Source organism: Mycteria americana, chromosome 13 (assembly GCF_035582795.1).
Source record: "Mycteria americana isolate JAX WOST 10 ecotype Jacksonville Zoo and Gardens chromosome 13, USCA_MyAme_1.0, whole genome shotgun sequence".
Taxonomy (NCBI): Eukaryota; Metazoa; Chordata; class Aves; order Ciconiiformes; family Ciconiidae; genus Mycteria; species Mycteria americana.
In genome coordinates, this window is record NC_134377.1 from 7,913,775 (window position 1) to 7,921,314 (window position 7,540).

Genomic DNA, 7,540 nt, shown 5'->3' on the forward strand with positions numbered 1-7,540 from the left:
CAATGTTAGTGAAGTACCCACATACTACTGTGATGAATGTTATAGAAAAAGCCCAAAACAAAATTAATTATTTTGTGCTGAGAGCAGAGCTGGAATATTATGCAGGAAGTATAGCTCTGCACATCAGGCAAGAAGAAAACAACACTGAGCAGCCACTTGCAACAGGTCCATCAGCCATTCTCACCATTAAAAGAGGCAGGAACCCAGCTTCCCTGGTCCTGCCATCCCTGTAATTGAAAATACATTTGGCCAAAGACGTCTGAAAGCTGCTTTCTGTCAGTCAACCACAAATGCAGCACACTGGAGAATCCCTTCTAGAGCCTCTTTTAGCCTCATTTCATAATGAAATTAAACATATGCTATCTGCCTGTCAGCCTTGTCGCTCTTCTGAACCTATTAGCTAATTTTAATCAAGCTTAAGGGCAGAACAGAGGTCTTAAGATAGTACATTCTTGCAAATTTTGTGAAAATCAGAGGCTCTGGACTCTGGGTACTGCAGCAGTATCCAAAAAGGATGTGGGGGAAGCTAGGGCAGCAGGAAAACGTCTAAGAAACTGAGCTTTTTCAATTCCACTGTCCAAAGAACAGTCTGTTGTTGATTTTACATTTTTAAAATAAAAGAATCCATTCTAATTGTATCCCATTTAATAAACATGACGCTTTTGTAACTGTATTTGCATTTTAAGGGGTTACTGCTAGGAAAGGGCATAAAGTAAATGTGTGTGCATGTAAATGTTTGGTACAGAACAGTGTCCCTCCGTGGGCGGGGGCAGAGGTTGGTGGAGTTCAGCTGTTACACATTTCTGCATGGCAGTAGCCAGAAAAAACGTATGTGCACAGCAGCAGATTAGCCACAGCATATGTTGTCTTTTGCTTGATGAGGATGCTTAAGGAATGTGAAAGGAAGGGAAGAAGAACTCAGGTTATTGAAGGGAGGTGATAAGGGCAGGGGCCCAGAGATATTAAGAGCAAATATCTTGGAAACAAAGCATCTTTAGCTCTGCTCTTTGGGCACTAACTTGTTTGTCCTGCAGTACTGAGGGACCCTCCCCGAAACCTCATTTCAGTTATTAGTATAGCAAAGAGCAGATGACATTTTTGATTAAGTGTTTTCTTAAAACACATTACCAAAACCCAGCCTCCTGACAATCTACAACGCTGTTAGTCTCTGGTGATCAGCTTGCGATAAGTACGTCAATATCAGAATTCAAAAGACTTACCGAACTTTCAGCCAGGAATAAGGTGAATTTTTAAATAAACTTTTTTTCCTCATATATTGTCTTAGATTGTAGCATAACAAAGGAAAATATGACCCGTTTTCAAAGAAATAAAGAAACTAACCAATGAGCATGGATTAAAAGTATTTCAGTTACTGTGAATTTTGAATTTCCATTTGATTTAAATTGTCTCCGGTATCAGCCAGACCTTCTTTGAAGCATAGTTCATCTCTCATCCACTTTGTAAAGAAAAACAAAAATCTCTTAAAAGGGGCTTCTCAGATATGTTAAATAGTAAGAAAAGGTGGTTCTTGCTCCTATGATTATCATAAGAAGCGGTCCGATAACACTAGATAACCCAGCACGGCTACATTTCAGCAGAAAAGCTGTTTAGAAGGGTGAGGGCAACCTGTCGTTGCAGCGTGCGGTGGCTAACCCCAGCTGGGGAGCAATGGCCTTCTCACGCGCGGGCTGCGAGTACCTGCAGGTAATACTGTGCCCACACAGAGACTACTGAGACTGTTTTTCCCTTTAACTACCAGGTATTCAATGTAAGTTTCACAAGCTGCCACTTAAAAAAAGAAAACAAACCAAACAAAACCACCAACAACAAAACAACAGAAAGAAACCCCAAAACACAAAAAACCCCAACAAACCACCTGCTGTCTCCAATTAATACAAGTGTTCCGAACATACAGTGGCAATTGGAACTGTGGCTGAGAATAAGCTCTATGTGAAAAAATGGATTATATTTCAGCAGAACAACCTGGTCCTCATTTCCTTCTTGACAATGACAACCGATGAACAGAAATTTTATTCCTGGAAAAACTGGTTTCCATCAATTCTCACCACTGTAGAAGTGCTGAGGGAAAGGACAGCAGTTTATCCCTGCAATACTTCACAGATTAATTCAGATCGTACACAATTGTTTCTCATTCTCCTACCTATTTATTCTATAAAGGCAATTAAAGAATCAGTGATGACTACAAACCACCTCATATCTTCCTCTCAGCTTTGATTGTCACAAAAGCATCATCAGGCTTTTATATGCAGTAGAAAGGTTATGATCATACCCAGCATGGATGGTAGGTAGGTGAACAGGCATAATGCCCTGAGAGGACTGTCACCCGACACAGAGGACCAAGTGACAAGTCACCAAGGGGATTCCGGCTAAAGTGCTGAGCTACCGATGGTACTAAATAAGATGCTGAAAGAGCTGAGCACCCACGCAATGAACGTAAAAAGGATTATATACAAGTGGATACATCTTCAAGTTAAGGTAGACAATAATCGGGGTTCCAGGCTGCTGCTATAACTGTGACAAAGTAAACGAGTTGCAAAGGCAGCCCAGTTATCTCATATAAAACAATAGTTAATCTTACAGTGTTGAAAGCATTTCCTGACAGCTGGGCCATATTACTAGTTTCCATGGCAATGCTGTGATGATACAGGAGAGATGCACTTCTGTAAGGAAACTCAGTGATTCCAAAATAGAAGACTGGAAGTTTCTGCGGGATAGTGGGCTGGAGTGAGATAGTCTTTTGACCCAACTCTGAACAATGGAAACTGACTATATTTTATAAATAACTGGTTTCAAGATTTAAGAAAATTTATTCTTGATGCAATTTTATGAAGCACCCATACTCTGTCCAGTCAATAAGATCAATTATTCCCTCAGTCACACCAGGGAACACAAGGTGCAATCCAAAAGAAGTCAGTGTAGTGGCAGCATAAATAAGAAAAAACTAAAACAAAATCCAGACTTTTGATTCACACCAGGAACTACTTTAGTCTTGACTTAGTAATAAGTAATCTAATCCATGATATTATAGAATCATAGAACTATAGAATTGTTTAGGTTGGAAAAGACCTTTAAGATCATCAAGTCCAACCGTTAACCCAGCACTGCCAAGTCCACCACTACACCATGTCCCTAAGCACCACATCTACACAGCTTTTAAATACCTGCAGGCATGGTGACTCCACCACCTCTCTGGGCAGCCTGTTCCAGTGCTTGACAACCCTTTCAGTGAAGACATTTTTCCTAATATTCAACCTAAACCTCCCCTGGCACAACTTGAGGCCGTTTCCTCTTGTCCTATGGCTTGTTACTTGGGAGAAGAGACCGACATGCACCTCGCTACAACCTCCTTTCAGGCAGTTGTAGAGAGCAATAAGGTCTCCCCTCAGCCTCCTTTTCTCCAGGCTAAACAGTCCCAGCTCCCTCAGCCGCTCCCCATCAGCCTTGTGCTCCAGACCCTTCCCCAGCTCCGTTGCCCTTCTCTGGACACGCTCCAGCCCCTCAATGTCTCTCTGTAGTGAAGGGCCCAACACTGAAAACAGCATTCGAGGTGCGGCCTCACCAGTGCCCAGTACAGGGGGACGATCACTGCCCTAGTCCTGCTGGCCACGCTGTTTCTGATACAAGCCAGGATGCCATTGGCCTTCTTGGCCACCTGGGCACACTGCTGGCTCATGTTCAACCGGCTGTCGACCAACACTTCCAGGTCCTTTTCTGCCGGGCAGCTTTCCAGCCACTCTTCCCCAAGCCTGTAGCATTGCATGGGGTTGTTGTGGCCCAAGTGCAGGACCTTGCACTTGGCCTTGTTGAACCCCATACAATTGACCTCGGCCCATCCATCCAGCCTGTCCAGGTCCCTCTGCAGAGCCTTCCTACCCTCAAGCAGATCAACACTCCCACCCAACCTGGTGTCATCTGCAAACTTACTGAGAGTACACTCGATCCCCTCGTCCAGATCATCGATAAAGATGTTAAACAGAACTGGCCCCAATACTGAGCCCTGGGGAACACCACTTGTGACCGGCTGCCAACTGGAGTAAACTCCATTCACCACCACTCTTTGGGCCTGGTCATCCTGCCAGTTTTTACCCAGCGAACAGTACACCCGTCCAAGCCATGAGCAGCCACTTTCTCCAGGAGAATGCTGTGGGAAATGGTGCCAAAGGCTTTACTAAAGTCTAGGTAGACAACATTCACAGCCTTTCCCTCACGCACTAAGAGGGTCACCTTGTCATAGAAGGAGATCAGGTTGGTCAAGCAGAACCTGCCTTTCCTAAACCCATGCTGACTGGCCCTGATCACCTGGTTGTCCTGTACATGCCACGTGATGGCACTCAAGATGTTCTGCTCCATAACCTTCCCTGGCACCGGGGTCAGACTGACAGGTCTGTAGTTCCCTGGATCCTCCTTCTGGCCCTTCTTGTGGATGGGTGACACGTTTGCTAACCTCCAGTCAACTGGGACCTCCCCGGTGAGCCAGGACTACTGATAAAGGATTGAAAGCGGCTTGGTGAGCACTTCTGCCAGCTCCCTCAGTACCCTTGGGTGGATCCCACCTGGCCCCATAGACCTGTGTGTGTCTAAGTGGTGTAGCAGGTCACTAACCATTTCCCCTTGGATTATGGGGGCTTCATTCTGCTCCCCATCCCTGTCTTCCAGCTCAGGGGGCTGGGTACCTGGAGAACAACTGGTCTTACTATTAAAGACTGAGGCAAAGAAGGCATTAAGTACCTCAGCCTTTTCCTCAGCCTTTGTCACTATGTTTCCCCCTGCATCCAATAAAGGATGGAGATTCTCCCACAAATTGTCTGTCCAGATAGAAAATTTCACACAGGAAAAGCAGCCAAATGAATTTGGCTAAAAACTAAAGCTTTATAAATTCAAGCTGCAGATAGGGTCCATTTTAAACAAGGCAACAGGTTACTATTGCAGCTTAGATAGCAATTATGGTAATTTTTTTATCACTTGAGTTATTAACAAACAAGCAAGACCACACTTTTAGTTCAAGCCATGACATTTAGGCTTGATGAAAGAATCTTTTTTATGAAACTATATGTACCTGAATTATAAGAAACTCAGATTAGATAGCCACAGGAAATTCCTTCTGGCCTCATTCTGTGAGCAAAAGCCTTGCTCCACTAACTTTGAAACAATCAGAATTTCATCCCATTATTTCTATTAACCTTCTATTCTCCTATTTACTGCACTTCCTTGTTAAACAGACACAGTCACTGAAGCATTTTATGGTGTTTGAGACTAGGCAAGGAACTAGAGAAAGAAGAAATGTATAGAAATCTTAGTTCCTTATGTTAATACAGTTGCTTTTAGTCAACCAAACTAAAAGACTCATTAAAATACACTATTTGACTAACATGTACTTTCCATAAAAGTGCTTGACATATCCCTGTGAAGCAGAAGAACATAAGCAGTGAAAAACAGTTCTGTAATCTCACAGAGCAGTGGAATAAAATGAAAACTTTATTTACATATGAACAGATTACAACCAGTGGCCAAAAGAAGGCCGGAAAGGCTACAGCATTACATATTTTATACTGCAGTCAATAATGTTCTGCAACCCGTGAAAAACTGCTTTTAAGCACACAATTCCGAGTGGCTCTGGGGTTAAAGAGCCCCGGCGTGCCCATCCCACAGGCAGGTCTGCGGGTGGGTGGGAGTGCTACCCAGCTCATCGCAGGGCTGCCTGCCCTGCCCCTCCTGACGAGGGGGGAGATCTTCCTTTGCCCTTTACACTTACCACAGAATTCGAGGGCTTCCTCTAACGGAGGTATGCTGCTCTGTGTTCACATAATCCCTGTGTTATAATGCAGCGTTTGAGTACTGGGGAGAAAGTCTGTAGGAAGGAGGCTTAGGCCTGGTAAGAACCTGGGTCAATAAACCCAGATTTCTGTAATTATGGACACAAAATTTCAATCCTGTTCCTAAAGTGATCAAATTCTCTCTTAAAAGAGATCGCCTTCACTACCATTATTACTGAGGAAATTCACTGCTCTGACAGTTAGAAACAGTCGTGTTAAGTGCCAGCTTGCACCTATCAGTAACCCATGTAATGCATTTGTTTTATACTAACACAGTCTGTTAAAGAATCATCTCCTTCCTCCCCCAGTTAAGAATAATTATATCTCACTTCTGCATTAGACTTCAAATACTAATTCTGAAAAACATTTAATTGGAAAAATCAGGCTGTGCACAATAACTGCAGACAGGCATGCTAATTCCTAAATTATTGCTCCAAAGCACTTGGGGAAGGATTGAGAACGTGGGCACATGAGCAAGTTACCATGAAATAACTGTGGGCATGAGATTACTTCACATTAACTACAGGATGGAAACACACACACAGTTACCTCAAACACTTCTAGGTTATAAATTCACATGCCAGCTTGATCATAATGACCCATTTGTTTGCCCATGCTTAAGACACTGTCTTTCCTTTCAAACTCAAAGTCCAGATGAGACACAAGAGAAACTGAGAAAAACATCACTGACTGATCAAGAAGAAACAGCCCATACACCTGGATTAAGATGGAAGAATTATGATAAACCATTACATTTTAAACACCACCAAAATAAGAAAGTCTGGATAGTACCAGTGGATTTGTTGATAACTCCTGTTCAAAAATTAGTCAAAATACTCTAAGTATTCTTTATAATGGTTTATGAGTGTTATAAATGTTTGTTTTAACTGAGACTAGCCATTTCCTAATTTGTGTTGAGATACAGTTCTACTTATACCTGCTCCACCTAAAGGAAGAAGTGTCTGCCTTTTGCTTCAATCAGACTGGTAAACTGAAGTGAAGGAAAAACAGTCCCATTGGATAACTGTAAACTACTTGACTCAACATCTTCCTCCTACACTACAGATATTTATTTAGCATTTACCTTGGAATTCTGGGCTGTTGTGACACTCAAGTTTAAGAAGCAGGTGGTGTGTCAGCAGTCCCTTTGTGCAGATTAAAGAACATCATAGAGGGATTTCAGGACATACCTTCATTGCACAGTGCAGGGTGGTGACATCTATGCTAGTTTTAAATGGGTATCAGAAACAACATCATAGCAGAGAGTTCTGCACAACAAGAGTGAGGTTTTGATGAACAGAGTTTTTCATTAAAGCATTTCTTAAATAAAACTTGAGATCCTTCTTTTCACAGCAAACTGTATCTGAGAAGTCCTCATGGCAGACCAAGTGTCCATAGGAAGGATAAGGAGAGCTGTTTGTCTCATTCACGCTCCCACATCTGCCTTTCCAGAGGATTTCAGGAACGGGTAACCCTGACTACTGTCCACGTTCCCTACGTGTTTTAACATCGTGCTCTGCAGAGGCCAATACTACTACAGCTTATTTCATAAGTAAATGAAATTGCTGTACCTCCTGACAAGCAATAGAAACAAGAGATGTCCTTTTTCCAGTAAATTCAAGGCCATGTACATGCCTGCCTTTTTTCATCACCAAGTAAAATTGTTATTCTGCGGCTCTGGAGACGTGATTGCGCAGCACAAACAA